The following is a 23,485-nucleotide window of genomic DNA, read 5'->3' as shown; positions in this document are numbered from 1 at the left end:
ACAGCTGTTCCCTGGTTTCTCTTATCGCCATGTGGTTTTTATACCACAGTTATGTTGACGGTGTTCAACTTTCCTACTTGATCATCATGTTTCTTTCTAGATCTTTGCCTGTCTCACAGTCATCACTTCCTTGTTGCCAGCTCATCATCTTCAATTCAGCATCTCAAAGACCTCCTTTTCTCCTTCCCTCTTTGGACCCCACTATCATATAGTAGACCCCACTATGGCAAGGAAGTCTGTGACATCCTCGACCCACCTCTTCTACTCTCACCAATTTCTATGACACATTTCTCGTGTTTCTTCTGGAGCTGCATTCGCAGAATCTGCCCCTTCCTTCCTTACGAGCTATTCTACGCAACTCCTTGCCAAGACACTAATGGTCTCCCACTTAATCTAACTCCTTCTCCCTGCCACCCACTGCAACCTATCCAGAGTTCTGCATCTCACCTCATATTTTCTCTTCCATGTTTCTTATTATGCTACTCCAGTGCTCCATTCTCTCTTCTGGCACTCTATTATTCTACGCATCTGATTTAGAGCCCTACTTCTTGCTTACTGCTGCCTCAACCACTTTGCTCCTAGTTATCTTCAGCCCCCCACACCTCATGACAGCCTGTTCTTTTTTTATGTCTGGGCTGGGAGTGGCTCGCTTCCCACCATTGCCAGCAGCCTCTGACCTTGTGTGAACGACATCAGGCTGTATTTCCATTAGGCCACCTGCCTTCCAATGAGGCAGCCAATCTACCTCCCATTAGTCTGGCTATTGAAGGCAGCTTTCTCCATTAGATCAGTGCTCCAACATTGAGCTTCCTGAGTGAATGCTGCTTCAATCTAGCCACTTATGAAGACTGGCCTTCTCCTGATGTTGTTCACCAACGTCATAATCTACTGGCCTCTGCTTTTTTTTCCAGTTGGTCTGCTGTCTGTCTCCCTAAGGCACCTCTGCTCCAGCATCTCCGCTGCCAGGCAGTTTTCTCCTCAGCTGGATTTCCTGCCTCATTTCTCTGGACAGCCCACACCCACCTTCCTCATCCTTCTAAACCTTCCACTGACATTCAACCGGCCTGCTTCATCTCTTTCCATTCAACACTCATAGCCTCGCTTTCACTGAGTCTCTCCGGAAATTCCTGAAGATCCCCTGAGCCTTTTCAGCCCATCATCTCGCAGCAGTTCTGTTCTAAAGCAGCTGTAGCGTAATATGTTTACCACCAGACTCTCTGCAACCATTCTCCATTATCCCATTTCTAGAGCCCATTCATTCTCCACTAGCTCTCCTGGCTGATGGAATGAACTACCCACAGAAAGCCATAAAACTACCCCCCGTCTACCTTTCAGATGCTGCTCAAGTGTCATCTGCTCAGACTCAACTACATCCTTTTAGAACTTCTATACTGCATTAGCAATTTGCTAATTTCACTTACTCAGATTAAACAAGTAATGTAAATGTGATGAGTGGAGCTCTCCTTGCCACGAACAGGATTTAATCCTGGTTGCTCATGGGTTTTGAGCATGCACACCTCTGCTTCCCAGACAGCTGATAACATACAGGCTGGGTTGTCTGCTGTTACAGAGTTTTACACTGTCTAGCTTTCAAAAGGGGGTGATGTTATTTCTGCAAGTCCATGAGCACAGTTGCATTAACAACTGTAAAGTAATATAAGCAAATACCTACTAGGTGTTTACATTACTGCTTCATATCCAGTCTATCTGTATACTGTTCTAATTCTTCCTATTTGATTTGTTGGCATAACACTTGCATTGTTTGTCCAGTTTATGCTAGTCTCACTGTTACTTTATTATTTAATTTTACCTTACTGTATCAGCAACTGTTCCTTAATTTTAATGCATATTTTCTGAATAAATGATAAGGGGGGACAGAAGGGGGGACAGAAGCTAGAAATGAAGTTGGTTCCAGTTATAATTTCAAGTTTAGTCCATTAAGTAGAGCATAACATCAGAAACAGATTCTTAACTGTAGTTTCTACATTGATCTACATTGATCCAATTTTTATACAGTAAATTGTTAAGTTATTCGAAAGCCACACTGCATATGCCAAGATTGTTCAATATTCTGCTTTAACATACAATTGAGATACTTTGTGAGTAGGAAAATAGTACTCTTGTTCAAATCTGGTGGTCACACCTGGTGCAAACATACTTATTGAAGTCCAAAATCAACCTGAAAACAAATGTTATATTGATTTTAGAGTTTATCTTTCCAAACATGTAATTAAAGTGAGCCATTTTAATTACAAAAAAACATCTTAAGGAGGTTGCAAAGTTAAACAGTTTTTACAAACATGTTTAGAATAAGCAGTGACTTGTGCAGCCTCCAGTAACCTTTGAAAATGTACCTCCTTGTGTAGAAAACTAAGAATAAGAAGGAATTTGAAAGACTAAATGCTAAAATAACTGTAATGGACATTCTACACAGGCTGATATTTAATATCATGACAAGGAAACAAAAAGAACAGAAATTCCAATACCGTTTTATCACTTATTTGTTTTAAACTGTGATGCGATCTTCTAACATCCCGTAAAAATAGATCAGATTAATTACTGTAGATCAGTTTTCTACGTCTAATCATTTCGCATTTCAATTTTTTGAAATGGGGACAATTATGTTGACTAATAGAGGAAATATTAGAAATTAGATATGTTTTTAAGAAGAAAGAACTGACTAATATCAACAAGTACTTCAAAATGTAGGATGTAGAAGGTACACATAGTAAGAAATAACTTTAACAGCATGAAGCAGAGTGCACAGATCAGCAAGCACTCTTCCTGAGTTGAACAAAATAAGGTCCACAGATTGCACTGTTGTCACCTGCTACATATTAAATTCATTTCTGCGACAGGATATAGTGTAATTCCATCTGTATTCATGCAGTGATTCTTTCTATATGACTTCTAATGTGGAAGCCAAGAAACCAGGGTCATGTCATGGCTCCAATATCTTACTGAACAATGCCTGAATGGCATAAATTAACAGGCCCGGGACTGGCAGGTATCCAAAACCTGACCTAGCAACAGCTTGAGTTACACTCCTTGGAAACCTTTTTTTGCAAATTCCTTTCTGTTTTGTGTCTCCAGAACCCCCAAGTGATATATGTGGTAAAAAAAAGTGGATAAAAAAACACAAAACACTTTAGAACAAAACTGCAGATGTACATTTTTGAAAAATAAAACATAGAGCAAATTTTAAGTTTGATAATAAGTGGGTGGAGCTTTAAAGAGGAGTCCATTAATAACTACAAAAGTATAATGGAAGCTTTCAGTGATAAGCAGACTACTAAACTGAACAGAAACCTTACTTGCAACTGCATTGTAAATAACTTATTGTTCTTTTGTACTGATGGAAGTTAGATCTTTAAAATTAATTTCTTTATACAGTAGTTTACAATAGAAGAAACAATAACAAGACAGAACAATAACAGAAGATGATTCTGAAATACGGCAAGATTGAGAAACAGGCTTAACATTTTTAAACATGCCTGTAAAATGATTCAACATAGGATTTTTTTTCAGATATGTATTCTAGAAGCTTGTACTTTGAACTAAAATGAGGAATACAGTACATTATTTGAAAAATATTTAATAATGAAATGCAACAGTATATATCTTGTGGCTTTTAATGTATGATTAAGAAACATCACACTCTAAAATAAAGCATTGTTATTTTTTTAAATAAAGGTTTAAGAAGTCAGCTTTTTTCAACTTTTTCTTTACTTTGCAGTGTTTCTCACATCATACCTGTGTTTCAATCTCTGGGGACTGAAGCATTGAACAGCACAGATTTTTGGCAGCTTCTGGTTACTGAACCCCGCCATTATCTGCTTAGTTTGCAGCTGTGTCTGTTCTTTTTTTTCCACCAGCTGTCACCAGCAGCAGTGGATGGATCAGGTTTCAGCTCTCCTGTAGTGATAGCTTCTCATACTGATATTATAAGCCATTTTCTCGGTGGAAAAAAAGAGGAACAAAGGCAAATGGTGTTCCTTCCCACGTCTGTTTTTTCTATCAGTTTCTCTGGAGCAATAGTTTTTACTTGGATGAGTATGGCTTCGCAGTTTTTACTGCAGGTCTTCTTTCATTCTTGAAAAAAGTTAGAAAAAAATCACCATGTGAATTTGGTCCTTATAGTTCCTTTCTGAATTTGCTCATCTATTGTGCTATGTTGCTTGACAGTAAGATGCCCAACTACAAGAATAATTACCGTGTGAATATAGTTAATTGGTTAGTTACTTTAAAAGCATACAGCACAAAATTATCACTTTACCTGTTCTAGCTTTAGTTTAGAAAAAAACATGCTAGAAATAATGTTAGAATATTGGAACTAAATCATGTTTCTGAATACCTACATGGCATTTGTGCATGAGTAAAAATTTATATAGCTAACTGATCAAAATTGTGCTGATTACATATAATTTGACTGATGGGAAAAATATGATGTGTATAAATGTTAACAAGTTAAAACTGTGATACTTTGAAATTAACACATGGTAATCATTTTAATATGCCTATCCTAATACACTACTGTTTATAGGAAACACAGTTTTAATCTGCTGACTAATCAAACGCAACAGCATTGAGTGACAGCTAAAATGTTGTAGCAAGAGCAGTTGGTTACACATCCCTGAGCTGACATTCCTTATCCTCAACCTGGTAACTCAAGTGTCATCTCAGCAAGACATATGCAACAATCAGCCATTAGACAGCAGATTCTGTTATAAAGCCTTAAAATTGTCAAGTCAGTGACAGAACATTCTGATGAATCTGGCAAACTATGGTCTAAGAGCTGTAGACTAACATTATCTTGCATAGCAATGGTAGGCAAATTGAGGTAATGTTTATTTCAGAAAATGTGAAGATGTTATATTCCCTGATGAATCAAGGTTAGGTCTATGCTTTGTTAATAACTGACCCTGCATCTGCCCATACCAGGGAGAGAGATTTTCCAGTACTGTACTGTTGGATAAGATCAATTTGTTAGTGGACTACGAGTATGGGGAAAGTGTGGGAATCAATTAATTCTGAGTTTCAATCAATACTTGTTATTGTACACAATAGTTTCAGTGTGCAGTGCTTGATGGGCAATATCTTGCAAACACATTCCTCCCTCCATAGTTAGTGCAAGCTGGTGGACACAGGCATCAGATTGCCATGCCATCATTCATATCTGCATAGTCATGGATACACAGTGTCCATTTATTGGAATGGCCTTCACGATCACAAAGTGTGAATGCGTTCAAACACTTCTGGGATGAGCTGGGTCATTGGGTTTGTCACAACCACAGACCATTGCTGGCTTTGCAACAGAATTTTACAGCTCTCTCACAGACACTTATAAGATATTGTGTATTGGTTGTTGCTTCAGAAGCTTCAGGTATGCATCAGAGCGTGGAGGTGGTCACATCCATTACTATAGTATGTATCAGCAATCTTTGTATGTCACAGCCAATTCATAGTAATGTGTACTGTGATTTTTTTAATCTGCTTATTACTTTGATAAACAGAGCCAATCAATTAATTTGATTCTAAAAATGGTTTCACTCATAGAATCAGTATTTATTGCCTTTTACAATATGTTCTGCTATCAGATGCAGAGGCTTCCAGATCTAAAATAAATCTAATAAAATCTTTACAGTTTGAATCAATGTTGGTGTGATTCAGTCTGTGCTAAATCTCCTTTATAATGCACAATCATGCTTTCTTGTTACATTTTATGTCTGCTCTTTGGGTCCTGTAATTTATCAATGGTACCAATGAATGTTACTGTTCTTTTGTTTTGTCTTTCTGTCCACAGCCACATCAAAATAGCTCATTTTCTTTAATGGCGGTTTTTCGGCAAACTGCACAGCAACATCACTCACAACATCAATCAGTTTTGAGTTCGGAAGCCCAGGAGCAGAAAAGGAAACATTTACAGCACTTTAGTGGATAACATTAATGTTGTGTAATAAGTGGTTTTAATAGTACATTTCAATGTCAGAACGATCAAAATAAAAATGTCATGTCTATCAGGAGTTTAACCAATGAATGTGATGACTGCAGAATAACTACAAACACTTAGTTTAGTAGCTGTACTTCAATGCTGAGTGCACCATACAAGTTAATTGCAAAATGGATAGACTCACTCTGTATTAGTTTTCACGAGCAATGCCAATGTCATAAAACTAAAAGAGCACATTAACTGATGTTTCAAGACGATTCTATTTAGCTTTCTTTTCTGAAGGGCCATAATATTGTAAGGACATAACAACAAATTGAAATATGCAAAGACATATCTGGTTTTGGCAGCAAACCACTGTATCTGTTGAAGTGTTTACAGTGGACTCAAGTTTTAAAGCTTCTTCAGCTAATCATTCTTGGAACTTTGGAAAACAATCTTGAGAAACATTGTTCATTTCAAGATTTCTTTCTTTTGTGTTTCTTGGTGCAATTCAGAAAAGTGGTTTGCTTGCTAGGGCATCGCAGTGGTGCAGTGGTTAATCTTTAGTGCGGAGCAGTGCTGGAGCCCTTGGTACAGTTTTGGACTTGGGGTGCTATCTGCATGGAGTCTGAAAGTTCACATGGGTTTCCTCCGAGCGCTCTGGTTTCCTCCCACAGTTCGAAAACATACTTGTAGGTTCATTTGCTTCTGAGAATTGTGCGTGTCTGTGATGGACTGGCGTCCTGTCCAGTGTGTATCTTGCCTTGCGCTCATTGTTTGCCAGGATAGGCTCCCCCCACATTCCTGAATTGAATCTGATTAGAATATGGAATATGCTCACTAATTTCACTCATACTATTTTTTTTTCTGTAGTTGGTACCACATCATGAATAACATTGCTCACCTAAAAGGTGAACAAATAAACTCTGAAGTATGGATGGATATTATTACTGTATGGTGTTTCCCTACAATACATAACATTTAGACCAAAGCTTTCTTTTATAACGTAAGTGGAACTACCCTAGACTCTGAACTAGAGTCATTTATTTTCTGTGGGTTTTTGGGCTTGATTCTGTTTTAAAGATGTGCCAGTATTTATTCTTGTCACACTGCCCCGATACTCTTGTCTATATGAACAATGCCCATTCTGTTTGGGGATAATTTTCACGTACATTTCTCAAGACAGGTATTTCCTGAGGAAGGTCCATTATCGCAGGTGAGTAGTCTCGGGTTTCTTAAATCGGGTAGCTTTTTTCCTCAAATCAATTTGAAAGTGTGAAGAACGTCCCAGCAAAAGAAACTCCTCAGGAGGCTACCTCTGTCATGCTCAATGTGGTTGTCTTTCACAGTTTTTAATGAATGCAGGCTGGAGGTAGGGTGGAGACTTGCAAGAACACACAACACACAGCTCAGTGCAATAGGGGTTCAGAGCTGCTGGTAGGCTGAAGTTACAGGTTGAAAAGTTCATACAGCACCATAAAGATTCTAGAAGTATCATAATATATAGTGGTTTCAAAGACGGCTTTTCTTAACTCTTAAATCTTTGATCTTCCATAGACCTTCTATGACTCATATTTACTATAGGCAAGCATAAATAAAAATAAAAAAAATATTTTAAAAGTTTCCCAGACATACATTCCTTGTCTCTGTCATATCAGCATATGCCACTCTTAGAGAAGATACACCTGTAAGGGCACTAAGAGTAAATAATGTCTAAGAAATTAGACATTATGTAACTCTCATTCTAAACCTTTGTGAAAATTGCATTTCCCCTTTAAACTCTTATTTTGCTTTTGAGTTTTTGCTGTAACTTTTGCATGGCTTCAGAACTAAATGTACTAGCCGTCCACAATTACAAACAAAGAACATAATTTGTGTCATTACCTGTAATAAACATGTTCAATTTTGCTGTAATAATAATTCCTTATTTTGGACATTTAATTTTCATAATAACATTTTCTTGATTATATCAGTCACATATTTCTTTTGATAACTGAGCTTCATCTAATGCACACTACAGGTATAAGGATTGCCATCACATTCTTAATAGGAACTCAGTACCTGCTATGATAAGTTTTATTTTCAGGAGCTTAATTCTTAGTTCTAATATTTCATATATTGGGAGACCAAAAGGAAGGAGGGAAGAGTACTGGTTTTAAAAAGGCAACAAGAAAATCTAAAAAATTGAATTTTCTTTGTTTTTTCACCTGGAAAACATAAAGGAAATTCTCTAAGCCAGAACACTAGCATTAGAGTTTGTACAGGCATTATTCTCTCTAAAGTAGACCTTTCCTGTTTAAAATTAGACTGATGTTTTTAGGGAGGTGCGTTGAGTACTTCTTTGTCTGGGTATGATCTAAATGAGACCTTAGCACACAATCTTTAGGCTTTACCCACAATACATCACCATTTAGAATGGTTACAGATTAGCAGTCACAGAAAACTCCCACTTTGAAAGATGTGACCTTGGCATTGAATTGTATTTAGTTTCTAAGAGAGAAAATAATCCAGTTAGATTCCTATGTATGTAAACTGTTATATTATGCTATCCCATAACATAGTTCAACTGGAATGGTAAAATTGCAAAAGACATATGACTTGGAGGAAGAAGGGAAATCCAAAACTTAGTATAAAATAACCTTTTATGATACTATGCATTAGTTATATTCTTGTACAGAAATATGATATGATATTTATTTTTCTATACTTTTAGTGAACTTTAAATCAAATAATAGCTATAACCAAATGGAATTTTGAAAGCTCTTAAGATTGTAATCATATAAATCCTATATCTGTAGGGGTCTGAGTGCCTTGGAAAAGGTTGTGTATATTCTCAGATTTCAAGGGGAATCTGACAGACATCATTACTTAAAATCTGTTGTACTATCGCATACTTGTGGCAATGAGAGTGATAAGTAATTCTGAAAGCTAGAACATAAGAAGTTAGTTTGTGACTTTGCCCACTGTGTGGTTGTAGGGTACAGTATTAATTCTTAAAGTTGTCAGATGGATTTCTCCCAAAATAGTGATTGACAGAAAGCTGTGATATTTCAAATTAAAATGAATACATATTGTACATGACAACATGGTGGAGTTTACAGTGGTTTTAAGCCTTATATCTCAAGACTTTGCATTGCCCTTTTGTACAGTATATTTAACTGGCTATTTGTTGTTTCACTAAGCCCCAACACACAAATATACAGAAATGAATATAACCTTTCATGTCGGAGCTATAAAAAAGTTGTAAAATCCATTTTGCTAAAGCAAAATCTAAACAGGTCAAATTTTGATTAAAACCGACTGCCATGACCCCATTCTAGTATTAGATAATATTCCGTCAGAACAATAACTTCTGAACAGAATTCAAGCTGCTGTAAGACTGTTGCCTTGATAAGAATGGAGAGACCAGTAACACAGTAACACTGGACACTGTTGCAGGCATGTTTAATGAACTCTAAGCACACTCTATATACACTAAATATATAATTAAAATTAAGGAAATGCTTTCAACTTTTATTTAGGACAGAAAATGTACCACAGGACAAAGCCTTGACTAGGAACAAAAACAAAAATATTTCATTATGGCACAATAGTAATGTTCTACACAGTACAACCAATTCAATACCCCAGAAAAAAATAGTGTTTTTATTTGCAAGCTTACTGTATTCTGCAGCAGAAGAAACCCCTCAGAGGTGAACACCATAATCCAATTAACCCTCTAACCTTAAGTACACTGTAACATCTAATAAGTTGTCTGTTATTTCTATTTCTTTATTAAACTGCTTTATTAAAAATGACATTATTTTGTGTTATGAATTATGGTGACTTTTCGCAAGGTTCTTGACATTTTTTCAACGTGTATTTAGGCTATTTGATTCATTTTGTTATTGCTTATTCCCTCAAGCGGTTAGGAAATTAGATAAAAGAGTTAAATGACTAACATCTGCTCAATCCAGAGTAGAAAATATTTTGTCTCAAGTTCATAGATATTAATCACAAGGTGACTTCTTTCCAGTAAACTATTTAGTAATCTCAAAAATTCTTAACATGAAAGTCAGCCATATTAAAGCTTAGAGCATTCTCTATTTTGCCGTGATAAAAATAAATCACTTAGATGAGCTCTTTGACCCATAACTGAAAGACAAGAAATGTATTTATGTTTCATCATTTTAACTGGGAGATTGGGATGTATTAACAGCAATTAACAACAATTCCAAATAGTCACACACTTAATAGACATTCAATATGTCAGAAAAGGAAAAGGAAACAAAATCAGAATAAACTGACAGAACTAAGACGTGTATTACAGAAACAATTAGTGACAATCATAAATATCACCTTAAAATAAATTAGTATTATGACTTACAGAACATGGTCAAAATAATTGAGCAATTGTAACAAGATATAAAACGCACAGACTGCCCATCTCAAAAAATGAAAAAAAAACAGCATGCTAACGTATCTGAGTCATATTTGAAAATACTGCTGGGTTCCATTTTAGTATGCAGAATTACATATCTGTAGGCTTCAGATGTTTCTTTAGAAAATGTCCAGGATTTGTGAATCACCTACTTTAAGTTTTGCATTAATACCACATCCCAGACTTGCAACAATATTCACTGACTTCATATAAAATATCAGATACTGTGTTCTGCTTTGGTCATCACCCCCTCTCATTATTAAACACTGACTTAAAAATAGCTTGTAAAAACTTAGCAATAGGGTTGAGGTTAAGCAGTTGATGCATTCTAAGCAGATTGAAGTTATTCACTACAAAGATGTCAATGATAACAATAGACATCTACTTAATAAACCTTTCCATCAGGATACCTGATAGACCCATCCCTGACATTCAGGCAGTTCAATATCTCATATAGATTATTTTATGGGGATTGTCAACATGGTTGTAGAAATGCAGGTGTTGCTTAACTAACTTGTCAGTGATCTACAGTAAAGAAATAAACTATAGCCACAAATTGGAAAAAGCTAAGCTTGAAGAGGCTATTTGTGAAAAGACCTTTTATTAAGACATTTATATCTTCAAGACAAAGTGGGAAAGCAGTAAGAAAAGCAAACAAAACAATCCAGTATGTATTTAAAGTTATATATACTGATGGAAAATAGAAACACAACATTTTCTGGAATGAGAATACTATAGTTATAGCTTATGTACTTTCACAAAAAGTTGTCAATTTGTTTTAAGGCTTCTGACCACCAATACAGCTTGTGCAGTGAGGTATTGCAACTTGCCAATCACACGAATGCTCATTAGGTGCACTTTTACCCAACAAGGTCCAGGTGGAACAATGCCTTATCAGGTCACCTTTAAAAAGGTCTTAATTCAAGGCTTGGGTACTGCAAGAAAAAGGCCACAATTAGTCATTTTTCTGTGCATTACATAATGGCTCGAATGTCGCCAGAAGCAAAAGAGAGGGCCATTGACCTGCTGCAGGCAGACATGTCATGTGCCAGTGTTGCCAGACACTATGGAGTAAGCTGCTCCACTGTACTGCAAAGAAGATTTCAGTAGACCAGCAGGACAGATGACCCTCCATGATCCGGTCGCCCTTGAGTGACCACACCAGAGCAGGAGAGACACATCAGGCTGGTCCATCTGAGAGATAATTTCAGATCTGCCACCCGTACTGCTGCAGAAACTGTCAGCAGACACATAGCTCGCATCAGTGACAGGACAGTGAGGCTCCATGCTGCTGGCCTTAGAGCAAGGCAACCTGATAGAGGCCCTCTGCTCACACCTCCGAGACATCACACCTGACTGGCTTGGGCCAGACAGAGTCTGCGATGGACTCGTCAGCTTTGGCATCAGGTCCTCTTCACGGATGAGTCACTCTTCAGTCTGTTCCACGCAGACGGGAGAGCCAGAGTGAGAAGGAGGTCTTACATTTTTTTTTCCATCACTATATTTTAAATCAAGGGATGGTATTAATATTGTATAATACTAGTCAACCCAGGTGGACTTCATCAGGATAAACAGTAGAATGCACCAGATGACAAAAGTGGAAACTAAATGGAATGCTTTCAGAACTGAGAAGAAGAGGCATGTCTTTATACAAAAGAGTGTGGGATTGTGGAACAAGCTATCCAGCCAATTTATCAAAGCTGGTATCCTGGCTTTTTTCAAGAAACACGTGAACGAGTGTCACGATCGCTACTCCTCCTCTTAAGGGCGCTCCAGCCCTTCCTTGTTCTGCCCCATTACCTGCACCTGTTTCCTATTTCCGTTCCCCCTTAAAAGCCAGACGCAGACGTCACTTGAGGTTCCTCATCGAATTCCGCTTCATGAGAGCCCTGGGGTCCTGCTGCGTCTGGCTCCGTTATGTTTTTAACCTTCTATTCCTGATTCCCCGCCCCGCCGGTCCCGACCCGGTTCATGGTTTTATTCCCTGGATGGATCCCCTGGCCTTGGACTCTACCTTATGTCTTGGATTACCCGTTTGGATTTTCTCATGGATTGTTCGCCCCGGATTCACTCTCCCTGGACACCTGCACCCCTTGGACACGCCCCCTGTCTCCATACCCTCTCCTGCATGACTTCTTCCTAGCGTTTCCTCACTCCCTTCTGGATCGTGTCGTCTGCATAGGGCCCGGAAAGAACTGTTCGTGACAACGAGATCATTGGTTAATTAGATACTAACTATCAAATGAATGGCCTCCTTTCATTTTTCTAATGCTTTATTACTTAACAATAGAAATACAAAAAGATACAACTCTGACTTTGTTTTACACTGGGACTGTTACCATACAGGTTACAGTACCTTTCTACTGTGTTAACAAGTAGTCCTGTACAGTACATATTTGACTTCTTTGTGAGCTCTAGATGAGGCTGTTCTTATCTCAATTACTAAGTGTGCTTTTTTTGCCTGGCTGCAGCTGTTCACCAGCATTATGATATTAATGGAATTCAAAACAGGGTCAACATCTGCAGAAAGCATATGTTTTCATTACCTTCACCTCTTCAAATTATAATTCAGGATCCTTCAAGGTTACAAAACCATTTGGTCCAAATTCTATGTTCATCTTCGAAATATGTTTCATTGGGATATTCTTAGCTCAAAACGGCACAGGCAGATGGTTGATTAAAGCCATTAAATATCTGGGAGTCTCCTTGCTTTAGTCTATTCATATCCTCATTCAGAAATCTATCAATAAAAAAGATGGAATGGTATCCAAGAATTTGAAAAGCAGCAGGCTCTAGGGGAATGTTGACTATAGAAACTACTTCTCAATGTAGTAACAAAGTCTCCAATGATTACAGCAGTCTCTGTAGTGTAGTTGGTAAGTATAAAATTGGCAAAACTTGCTATTCCTCCTTTTTTAAACTGACCAAATAGGTAGGTTTTAGGTGTTAACAGCTATAATGTGGCTCTGGGACCCATATTAAGAAAACTTAATTTAACAGACCTGCAGCAATCACTAAACCATAACTGATCTAAAAAACACTTTTATTAAAGAGTAACAAAGTGCTATGACATGATGAGTAGATGAAGAAAGATGCGTCTTGCTGACAGGTTGAGGAATCTAAAGGCTTGATCCCAGTGAAGGCTAGAGGGATGATGAGAGATGAGCAGAACCAGATCAGATTACGAAGGCGAGCTCAGATAGCCAAGCAGGACAGGCAATCTGATCTGAGACTGAAGGAAAGAACACCTGTTGAGGGCTGAGCATAGCAAGGAAGCTGCGCCACCACACAGGGCTGTATAGCAGGAGGTTCAGTTCTTTGCTAACGGTCCAGTGCTTGGCTTGTCAGATGGGGTGCCGATAGGCAGAACAGGTTCAAGATAGAGTTATACTCAGGCTGAGCGTCTTTCTTGGAAACAGGCTAGCTGTGCTGCGAGCACTATCTATGCGAGAAGGTAGCTCAATGAGCACCATATCAATGACATATCAGGGTTTAAATATCCTGGACTGATGGACTAATCAGTAGTTATTTAATTAGCTGTTAAAAACTAAGCTCACAGATTTTTACATCATCAGAATGCCCATATACTGTATAAGAGGAAACCATTATGCCCCTTGGGCTCAACAAGTCATAATTATACAGTATGGTGGGAATGGCCATATAGTTTCTTGTATTAAATGTGCATTAAAGAGACATTGTTAACTGAAGTTTGGCAGGCATAACAAATTAATTTCACACAGCTGTACCATCATTGTGAAATTAGCTACATATATATCAAATACAAAAACCTCTATTACCACTTTTCTCTAGTATTCCTCCTCCACACCATCTCCACCACGCAGCTACTGCACCCCCCTTTTGGTTAACATATAAAGAAAAGGGTGATCACCTTAAAACACTGTATAAAATACATCATCAGCCCTACTATTGCTTTATAAAAACTTGAACAGAATATTATAATGAAAAAATTACATTTAAGATTGGTCAAAAAGTTGGTATCAAATGGTCCTATAATATTTTTAATCATGTACTGTACCTGTAGTTTTTCGAAGAGCAAAAATTGTTGTTATATATTTTTTGTGGGAGACCACACTAAAAAAAACAAACAATCTTTAGGCATTCTGACATGCTCTTTGTCTCCTGGTTGCAGGATGCACCTGATGAAGACAGTTACACAATCAGTAATGGCTGTACAGGGGACAAATCCCTGAAGAATGATGCCCTTTTGACCCCCTTCCCCCCCACACACACAGAAAAGGACAATTTAGAATACTCTGCATGCCACTGTGAAGTAAATGAGAGCACCAGACAAAAACAATCCCAAGCCAACTGGAAGAGTGGGCAAACACTACATAGGCATGCACTGGGGTGGATTAACGAACGGGCTGGCATAGGCTGTAGCCTAGGGGTCCAGATTGATCAGGGGCCCCTGATTTGCCAGAATTATTATTATGATTATTTTTGTAACAGACCTGTGGGCCCCCATTGGTCCATAAAAACGTTGAATGATTCGTGAATCGATGATCTGGTTAGATGCAATGTGTTTGCAGTTCAAATTTATTTTGTCAGATTTTATATCACTGTTGTGTCACTCAGTGGGTCATCTCTGGTGCAAGATTATGGTGGCTAGCATCAAAATGTGTGATAGAAAATATTGTAGTGAGTTCGGGTTCTCAGGCTTGTGCCCTCGCAGCTACCGCCCCAGTTCTTCCCTCACCGCATGGGCTCGAACCCGGGTCTCTGGCATCACTCAACAGGGGTCTTGTTGGCTGACCTAAATAAAACTTTCACTAGCCCACTTCCCTGTTATGCGCAGGGGAGTAGAGGGCGGTGCCGTCACTGCACTGCAACTGGCTAGTACGACCTGTATGTTGGCCGTATTCGTCACAGTATAATAGTGGGGCGCAAAAACGAAAAGCACAGCGGTTAAAAGAGCAGCGTGAGAAGGATCTACTTAAAAAGTTCAGCAATTGACTGGTTATTTCTAGTCTGCTGGATCGTCATCCAGTTAGCCTGAGCCAGACCCCGAGTTTACAGCAGCCAGTGCTACAACAACCACGGTTGATAGGTTAGCTGCAGCTAGCTCTAGCCTGGGTGCAGACCACATCAACACCGATCATGATGACGAGCCAGCTCGTCGATTGGCTGTGAATCTGCTTTATTGGTTGCATTGCTCTACTTACATTACAGGCCATAGTACTGTGTGTGTGCTTCCTGTGTGTGCTGCTTCACATTTTGTTTGAATCGGCGGTAGCAGGCTCTTACTCCGAACACGTAACTGAATTATTACAGTATTTTCTCTCTCTTTTTTCTGGCAATGGGATGGGTAGGGGGGGCCTACACAATGTGTAGCCTAGGGGCCTCTGATCACCTTAATCTGCCCCTGGGCATGCACTACAAGCTGTATGTGAACAGCAGATGCATGAGGCTGTAAATCAAACCTGATTCCAATCTGCTGTTTTAGGATTTGGTCAAACAAATTAGGAGATTTGAAAGACTGAATGAACAATTCTTATCATAACACTACCTTATGTCTTCATATTCGGGTTCTAATCCTGCATTTAAAAAAAAATATTTTTAATACGTGAATCAAATTTATTGCATTTCCTGGAAGAGGGATCTTAAGGAACAAGAGATGCAGTCTGAGTTTAAGTGCAGTGAAATGGTTCTACTGTAGCTAGTATAATTGTGTGAAATTAATGTACATATCTTATACAAATGTAAAAAAGCACAAGCTCTAGGACTTATCTGGGGTTATTGATAAACATAAATTTGATATGTTAACTACTTTGTACATTGTTGTTCATTATTCCATTCTTGTAGCATCCCTTTTTGCAGTATAGGGAAGTGTTTAACCCTCCGTAATGTTGCAGATTAAGATTCTGGTTGGGTACACTTGAGGAAGCTACTGTACCTCTCTTAAAGAGATCCAGTAAAAATGCCCTGCTGTACTAACAGATAGAAATGTACCTAGCTTTCCTTAATTGTTCCATATATACTGCAGCAATTAAATTCATACAGAAGGACTCAGAGATGCAAATCGTCTAGCAAAATCATCCAGTATCTGTCTTTAAGTTACGGTATCTTAAGCTTAAAATAAAGGGTTACTAAATAAGGACATGTTCACAGATATGAAAATTTACCCCAAAAATATCTATTCCTAATATTTTCATGTGTTTGTGGAACTTTTACTTCTTATTAGGCTTAAATCTGGTTAATGATATTCAGTATAAGAAAATGATACCACTCAATTGCTTTTGCAATTCTTGATCTATTTTAGAAAAAACAGCATCACAGAATTATCTGTACTTGCTTAACCTGCAGCATATGTAGAGAACAGCATATTACTATTTAACTGTTTATTCTTTGTGTTCGATTTTGCCAAAACAAATATTGGCAAACTAAATTCAGTAAAAAAACACTCTTGGCCTTTCCAGTATTGTTGCCACTCTGCTGCATTGTGTTTTGAAATGGATACTTGTTAAAATGGGGGGGGGGAACACATTCATGTAGATGTAGAAAAGTAAAAATTAGTTTTAAACCTGGACATATACACAAAGATTATTAATATTTAACAGACTCTTTGTTTTTAGAAGAAATTTACAAGTGTATTCTGATATGGAACTGTATACTGTATTTGTGCTGTACAGGCACTCCATACGATGGAAATGAAGATGCTGCGATGGACCCTCGGCTTGACAAGACTAGACCATGCCATGAATGAAGAGGTGCGAAAAACACTCAAAGTTGCCCCAATCACTGAGAAAATGAGGGAATCGCGCCTGCGATGGTATGGACACGTGCTCCGCAACAATGACACATCATTGGCAAAGACCGCCCTTGAATTGAATGTGGAAGGCCGCCGGCCCCGTGGACGACCATTTACGCGCTGGCTGGATCGGCTGAAAGACGACATGCGCCTCACAAAAGTCATCTGCCGAGACGTCGCAGACCGTAGGATGTGGAAAAATCGGTGCAAACAAGCAGACCCCACATAAGTGGGAAAATGCGAAGAAGAAGAGTGTATTTGTGCTGTAAGGTGCCATAGAAATCAGTTATACAGTATGTGACTCATTGTATTCCTGTTTAGCAAATTATAGTTGTGGCTATGGAAAACTAAAGGAAAACAATAGAGTCTGGATTTTGAAGAACAATGTCTAGCACAAAAGAAAATTTTGCTTTTCTTTTTGCTTACAATATACATATTCCAATTCTACACTTGCTTGAATGTTGATAAAAATGTATATGATAAAAAATTATAAAAAGTAAAATATAGCATGCTTTTAAAGTGTATCCCATTATTGACTGTACTCTATTACTTTACAATGCATTACATAATTATTTAAAACATCATACAAATCGTTTCAAAGTCATTATCGTACAGTAAAAATTTCTTTTCACTTTGTTCAAGTAACCATTTTAAGTTCAGTCACACTTTTGCGCACCTAAAAGTAAAATAATAGCATAACATTTTTTAAATCATTATCTTTAATGTATCTCTTCTTTTTCTTACTTGAACACAGTGCCACTCACATATACTCTATTTTACAGTGTCCATGATAATGACAGGAAGCTATTTAAAAAGGACCTGACACAGACTGAAACTGAGCACTCTGCCTTAGGTATAGTCTCCCTTGTGGGGGAATAATGAAATAACAAATAATTTATTACAAGGAACAAGCTATAATTGTGCAAAACCTATTAAGGTCTATTGAATGCAGAATATACTGCAGCTGTAGTACAAAAGCATGTCATATAAGTGAAGTTTATAACATATTCGGGAGGAAGGGTGGTCTCCCTTTACCACCTGTTTATCCCGTTACCATACCAGTATAAATATCAGGCTGCTCGGCAACTCTCCACTGCTAATATAAAATTACCATTGTAGATGTCCACTTTATTCATGAGGGTAAGACAACTTATTCATATAATCAGGTGCCAACCTGTAACAAAGGGCTATGCTAGACCCTTGTTGTGTGGCCATGTGGTCTGTCATATAGTTCTTTTTGCAGTATGTATTGCTGTGTTATTTTTGTATTTATATGCACTCTTGTATGTTGTTGCATTACCTGTTGTGGATCCACAATGTTGTCTTGTGTCTGTCTGTTCCACCATTTTGTGTCAGGTTACAGAACCCTGCTAAACCACCCCTTAAAATGGAGGTTCACCTGCCCATCAAGAGGACCAGGTACAGGGCTTACAGTATAGTACTGTATATAACCTGGCCTAGTTGGTGTAGTAGTTATCAACTGAGTTTTGTTCTGGCCTGCTGGTTTTCTGTTTGCATTTTTTGGTCTGGTTTCCCTTATTAAAACTGCACTTATTTTGTTCCTTTTCTGATGGTACAGCATTTTTATTTTTTTGACTTGACTGACTGCTCATGCTGGGTAGTGGGTCACATATGGTGTCAAGTTCAGTTTTTTAAAACCTACACAAAATCTCACACTTCCAGCTTTTTTGGGAACCAGCAATAAAAGTGTAGGGACTTTTAGAAGGCTCTATGACCGTCAGGGACCTTTAGGGATGCATTCAAATAATTTTTAAAAGCAACATAAAATTAAAAAAGATTAGCTTTAAAAATATTGTTTTGTCAGTGTTCTGCTGGTACATAATCTTTTGTTTACTGGTGACTTTTGATCAATAAAAGTCTTTTCTATACTGTACTGTATATGTTATACGTTGATTTAATTCAGTGGTCAAAATCATATTGAATAGATTTCCATGCAAAATGCAAAATTCACATTGTTTTGAAGAACTGAAATGTGGAAATGAACCTAATATACTTGTTTTTCAAAAATACAAATGGGAACATGAACATTTGATGAGAAACTCCCAAAAAACAACTTTTTTTTCATTAAAACCTCAAATTCAAAACTGAAAATTTTGTATCATTGAAATTTCTTTTTTTTGTGTGTTTGGGTCTGCAGTTTTTAAAAAGGGGCAAAGGTGAAAACTTATAACAAATTCAGCTGTGCAAAATGTTTCTCAATACTTATGAAACAATAACTCTTTTTTATTCCAAGGACAGAATGTAGCATGAGAAATGTTTTACAGCAAGAGTTCAAATTTAATTCATCCCACATGGGTTTTACAATAATAACCCCCTGAAAGTTTAAACCTTTAAAATAATTTAAAGAAATGTATTATTTTAATGCATACATTCCAGACATTTTTAAATGATTCATATGGTTTCACAGATTTTCAATTGAAGATCTGAACTTTTTAATATTTTAAACTTATTATGAAATTAAATTAAGGTTTTGCAAGAAACTGTTTCTGTTTTTCTATACTTCCCAACAAATGAAACAGGCATATATGGGTTTTAAGCAATAAATTGCTTAAAATTACATTACATGAAGAGAAATTAATTAGAACGCTTGTGAATAGCTTGGATTGAATGTCGTCAGGCATCCCAAATCAAACATGCTTAATGTGCAACACATACAATTATGCCCATTTCAGTCACTGGAGCTTGTTAACATAAGAGATAAATAAGAAAGCAGGAAAATTCTGTCATAATTGTGAGGTAACTGTTGGAAGCTACAAAGAATCATCAAGGAAAGGATGGGATGATTTCAGACAGGTTCTTCTCTTTTGAATGTGAAGAGAGTGAAATTTTACAGCCCTGGAAAGTGCTAACAAATGACTAAGAAAACATGGGACTTGTCATTAAGTGGATAGAGAAAAGTTACAAGACTGATCTACTGAACCAGAACTGGTTTATTAAGTTCAAGTTCACGTTTATTTGTCATTTCAGCCATATACAAGTATACAGTGGAACGAAATATCGTTCCTCCTGGTCCATGGTGCAGACAGCACACTGACATAAACAGTGTAGACAGGATACACATAGTGCAAAGTGCAAATAGTGCAAGTTACTACACAATACAATATACACAAAACACTGGGGGAATTTAAACTCTTTCTGGAATTGGAGTGGGCGCAAGTAGATTCCAGGCTGTTGAGGAGCCTGACAGCCTGTGGGAAAAAGCCCATATACTGGGATATCTTTTGCACCACTTCCAGCACCTCCTCATCCGGACCTCATCCGCGCAGCAAGCCAAGGCTACCTAGCTTCTTCATCAGAATACTTGGCAGATAGTCCTTGCATCGTTTCCAGTAGGGTCTCTTAAAATGACACATCTATAAATAAGACTTCTAAGTAGCCCCACAAACAGTAGAAACACACCGTTGAAATTGTAGTGATAGATGTTATTACTGAGGTTCAGCAACATGTGATCCCTTTCCTCTTGCAATTCTCCAGATCCATCTTAATAGGCATCTAGATCCAAGAGCCCAGGACTGCCATTTGCCCAGATTTAAATCCCAATGACTCCCTCAACAACATTTGTGCTTTTGGAAAGCAGCCCAAAACTAAAGCTGAGCATAAGTGTAATATGGAAATGCCCGAATTAGTTAATCATGCTTTATATCATAGAACTGCAAAACTGAATAGAATGTTTCAATGAAAAAAAATACATTTGAATGGTTGGCTATAATAGTGTTGGAAAAATTTGGTCATATAATACTTTTAATCATGAAATGTGCACTTTTAGTTTTTCGAAGATGAGCCTTTGCTGTTAGGCATTTTTGCAGAAGACCTATCTAGTTGGAACCATCACAAAATGTTGAGGCATTCTGACTTGCTCTTTGACTTCTGACTGCACAATGCACCTGTGGAAGATATACAGTAGTTAGTTGAGTTACAGCTACAGTTAGTTGAGATGACTCCTTTTATAATATGGTTTGAATGAGGTTTCAACTTTTTGAGAAGAATTTATTGTAACTTTCCAGTGATGTAAACACACCACAGCAGTCACAATGTTTCTTTCTCATTTAGCTGGGAATGCTGGGGGTACTTTTCTGGCAGACCGTGTATATTAAGCATTGTTTCAGTTAGAAGGTTAGACTACATAGTTTAAGGAAAGTTGAACAAAGAAACAAACTTTCTAATTCCTGGAGCCACCCTTCCAACAGCATTCATATGTTATTAGATACTGTATATCTATTACCCATAACTACTTTTTTTAAATGTATTTGATTCCTCTCACAGTCCAAAGATATAACCATAGAATAACTGGCTTCTGGGAAAACTGGCCCTGGTATGAGTGTGTGTGTTTGTGTCTGTGTGCCCTGTGATAGACTGGTGTCCTGTCCTGGGTGTACTGTGTCTTGCTTTGTGCCCTTGCTTGCTGGGATAGGCTCCAGTTTACCCTGTACCTGCGACTCTGTATTTGATAAAGTGATTAGAAAATGTATGGTGGATATTTATATCAGAATTCAATTTTAACTTAAAGAAATACATTATCATACAGTAGGTAGTATTACACAAACAATATGTAATGTGAAGTAAAACCTTTTGTGTTTAGATCACATGGTTTCTAGAGATCAAATGAGAAGGCAGTACAGGTTAGTGTGCTAGTGAAATCAACATATTATTGAGACACTATTAATACAAATGCGGTAAAATACCACTATGAACATATTGCCCTTTGTTTCTGTTAACATTATAAATTCAATAAGGAAATGGAATATTGTATATTTAAAAAGGAAAATAAATGTTGAGATGCACACGGAGTGACAGTTATAATTTCAGATAACACTGTGGATTTTATGTGAAAGGTAAACATAGACTAAATAAGTCATAATTCTGCAGATTAATGTGTAAAGGTTCTGTCCAGTGTTTTAAGTATATATTGTATGTTCATGTATGCAGTGTTTCCCTGGAGTTATGAGTCTCCCATTGTGGTGCGGCTCTTTCATTAGAAACCTCCCAGAGGGAGTTTGTCCTTCAAGAGGCTGTCTTGTTTATCTGTGGTGAAGGACTCCTTCCTGTGTGTCACCAGCTGCCTCGGATCTTTTATTTCTTCTGCAAGTAATAACTATAAGATGACAAGGAGCTCATAGCATGAACAGCCTCTTAAGATGGGGACCTTTCATCAAGTTGGTTAATATTTTGCTTATCTAGCTAGGCAGGAAAACAGAAAACAAAAGAGCCTTATTGTGACAAGAAAAAAAGGCTCTTACAGCTCATCAGACCTTTAGACACTCTGTGGAATTTCCCATTCCTTTACTACATCAACATGAATCCACATGTACATATAACTCCTTTATATATTATATATGAGTTTAATATCTAGAAATATTATTGATCTTGTGTTAATTTGAGGCCATAAAGCAAAGAATGGATTCATCTTTGTATTCAATATGTTTTTTTAAAAATTTGTATTAGTGTTCTATGACATTTCCAGTCTGCCTTTATTTTTACTGTGATATATTTTGGAATCTAGTCATCATTAAAAAAACAATTGGCTTTTTTTCCCAGGAAGCTATTGAATTTAACAATCATGGACTACCTGACTTTCCTACGGATGTGGTCAACTCTTTAGCTCAAATAAAAAGAGATACTGGCATTGCATTACTCATCTCATATTTGTGTGTACAGTGCACTACATTTATCTCTTTGCACACATGAGCTGGGTCTCACTCATATCAAGTAGAATATCAGCGATGGAATGCATGTGCGCTTTACTGGATGGATGCAATTTGTGATTTATTATACTGATAAGTGGGCCCTGGTCTGGAGACATGGCACTTTCTGTTTTCTCACAGCATCAAAGCTGCATAGCTACAAGCAGGAAAACACGACAGATTTAGAAAAGGCTCTCTCAAGTTGTAGGCTTTGAGTTGTTACAGTTTCATGAATCAGGACACAGGGAAAATACACCACGCTGTGTCAACAAGGGACCAAACCTCCAAACTTCCAATGAGCTGAGGTCCCCCCTAGCGAGAGTGAGACTAAACTTCATTTTGGTTGTTGACATTGTACGTTCACAATAAACAAGGATCACTACTACAGTACTTATCCTAAACAGGGAGCAATTGAGAAGGTGGATTTGTCAGTGAGGTCTTTTGACCCAACACACCTTTAATGATACTTAGGACATGCTCGATAATTTAATAATAGCCTCCCTATTGCAACCTTCCTTTCTGTTGGAATTTCCGAAAGCCCATATTGCTTATTAATAGACTCATATCCCAGAACAACATGTGTTGTATCTCTTCAGTGGATTGTAGGGGTGTTGTTAAGTCTTACTATTGCTCATGGCAGGCATGTTCAGGTCTAATCATATGAA

The sequence above is a fragment of the Atractosteus spatula genome, chromosome 3 (genome assembly GCF_055471065.1).
Source record: "Atractosteus spatula isolate fAtrSpa1 chromosome 3, fAtrSpa1.hap1, whole genome shotgun sequence".
NCBI classification, from domain to species: Eukaryota; Metazoa; Chordata; class Actinopteri; order Semionotiformes; family Lepisosteidae; genus Atractosteus; species Atractosteus spatula.
The sequence above is the reverse complement of the archived record's forward strand: the minus strand, read 5'-3'. Positions refer to the sequence as shown.